Here is a 2,981-nt window from a genome sequence, read left to right as displayed (position 1 = left end):
CATTAGCTTCCATGTATAATATTACTGATAATAGATGTCAGGTGCATGTATTTAATCTGACCCCGGCCCCATTGACTATTAACGCTGGTGTACCTGTAATATCTTATGAATTCACAGACTTGCCTATCTGCGAATTTGATTTACCTGTTCCCTCCTCCGTTTTTTTCTGCAACACCATCTACCCCTGATGAGCAGAGCTCTGATCATGTTCTGAAGCACAATTTAGATTTTCATGAAGGATATGATATTTTGAATAGATTATTTAAAGAATTCCCAAGCATACTGCCAACCAAGGACCGTCCTATCGGAAAAACAACATTGCTTCAACACTCCATTACCCTCGAGCCTGATGCTAAGCCTTCATACATACCAAGTTATAAGATCCCTCATTCAAAGCGACAGGCTTTGGAAAAGGACGCTAAAACAATGTTAGTCATGAATCTTATTCAACCAAGCAGTTCACCCTGGGCCTCCCCCTCCCAAAGAAAGATAATGCTTTCCGCCCAGTGGTCGACTTTCGAAAATCATCAATCAAGTAACCTTGTTAAAGGCTTCCTGCAAGTTCCTATGGCTCCTGAGAGCGTGCCATATACGGCTTTCTCGACTCATATGGGACACTTTGAATTTTTAGTATGCCCTTTTGGCCTTCGCAATTCCCCTCTCACATTTAGCAGATTAATGTCACTTGTACTATCAGGATTAATTAATGATCAGGTCCTCGTGTATTTAGATGATATTTTAATTTGCTCACCCCCCCCCTCTCTGAACAAGAGAATAATTTCCGTCAGGTTTTCAATAGGCTATCAACGGCAGGATTAACTATTCAACCTAGCAAGTGTCAGTTCTTCAAATCTAAGTTAGAATTCTTAGGCCATACCTTGTTATCTAAAGGTATTGCACCTAATGATTCAAAAGTTAAAGCCATTGCCGACTTTCCAACACCTAAGAACCAGAAGGAATTGAAATCATTTTTAAGCCTTTCAGGTTTTTATAGGTCGTTCATTCAAGGCTACGGGTCCGTCGCGACACCGCTTAATCATCTCCTTAAAAAGGATTCTACTTGGCAGTGGACAGACGAGGAAAAAGCCGTATTTACTACTCTTAAGTTGCGACTAATTAAGGCTTCACTCTTCCCCGATTTCAATTTGCCTTTTGTCCTCACCACTGACGCCTTAAACTTCAGGCTTGGAGCAGTACTTGACCAGAAACATGGCCATTCTGGAAAAATACAGCCCATTGCTTTTGCAAGTCGCGCCCTAAATTTAGCGGAAAAACGCTACCATACGACGGACCATGAACTACTAAGTATCACATGGGCCCTCCGTCATTTTCGAGAGCTAATCCTGAGATATCAGATAGAAGTGCACACTGATCATTCCCCCCTCACGTCCATATTTAAAGTTAGGGACCCTCATGGACGATGCGCCCGCGCAATTGAAATTTTGGCAGAGTTTGACATCACCATTATTTATTTACCTGGGAAACAAAATGTTCCGACGCGCTATCACGCGCTCCTCTCTCTGACGCTCACAACCTGCCTGACTCTAGCTCCTCGCCCACCTTTGCCTCCCGCAAGGTGAAATTCTCTGACATTGCACCGATCTTGGTAAATACTGCCGTTGGAGATCCTTCGGAGGACGAGATTCGGCCTGCACATGTTAATGGTCGCCGTTCCGACTCCATTCATTCTGTTACCGCCCCGGTCTTGGCTGCCCCAGCCGTACCTCCCATGGACCCACCCACGGAGGACGAGATCCGGCTAGCGCAACGTAATGATAATCTGTACGGACCCATAATTCATGCCTTAGAAAGGAATGAAAGACCTCCCCCCAACAGACATGTTCGAGTAAGTCAACTTTACCTCGATGCTAACGGTCTACTTTGCTACAAGTCGCGATATTGGACAAGAAAGCTCAAGGCATCTCGTAAACTTGTAGTTATTCCTGAATCTCTTGAGGGTCGAGTCCTTCCTCTTTTTCATGAATCGAAAGAAGCTGCACACTGTGGTAAGTACAAGGCAATTCACTTAGCTTCTTCTTCCCACACCTTATCAGCAAAGTTGCTAAGCATGTCCAGTCTTGTAAGCAATGGCCATATTACAAGGGAAATACCAATGACCCAGCCCCTGCATTGAAATATGACATTCCAGACTTTCCTTTCCAGAAGGTCACTTGTGACACATTGTCAGGTTTTCTACCTTCTCGCAATGGAAATCGTTATAGTTTAGTCTTCATTGATAATTTCACTCGTTTTTGTGAACTAGTCCCCGTGCCCAACAAATCAGCAAATGTTGTTGCACATGCTTTTCACGACTTCTGTCATAGATATTCAGGCCCCATGTATTTTTCAACTGATAACGCCACTGAATTTCATAACAAGGTCATGGATAAGTTATGTGATATCATGAATGTAACTCGTGTTAACATTCTCCCTTACCGCCCACAAAGTAATGGTGTTACAGAAAGGCTCAACTCCTCCATCCTCTCATTAATGAGATCGCTTGTTGATGCGACATCGGACACATGGGATGAATCACTATTGACAATCCAGTCTTGTATTAATAGTACATTCCATTCTTCCTTAAGTGATACCCCACATTTTCCTTTATATGGAATGGATAAAAGACTACCCTATGACCTCTTTGATGAAAATCAAGTTCCTTCATATAATGGTAATTATGCTGAATATCTTCTAAATCAATCTTTCAGATCACAAAACAGCATTTGACTAATTCCAGAGATAAAATAATGTCATTTCAACACAAAGTGGCCCGCCACAAGGACATTGAAGTTAGAGCATTAGTATTTAGAAAAGTCAACCAGCAACTCAATATTAATTCAAAACTTGCTCCTAGATTTGAAGGTCCATTTAGAGTAATTAGTGTAAAGAACAACAAAGCCTACATTGAATGCATACAGTCAGGTGAACACTCTTGGTCTCACTTCGACGTCCCAAAGCTTGCTCACAAGTACTATTCTCCC

The sequence above is a fragment of the Penaeus japonicus genome, unplaced genomic scaffold (genome assembly GCF_977035675.1).
Source record: "Penaeus japonicus unplaced genomic scaffold, GWHDUDI00000001_assembly GWHDUDI00000034, whole genome shotgun sequence".
Classification (NCBI taxonomy): domain Eukaryota; kingdom Metazoa; phylum Arthropoda; class Malacostraca; order Decapoda; family Penaeidae; genus Penaeus; species Penaeus japonicus.
This window is presented reverse-complemented; position numbering follows the sequence as displayed.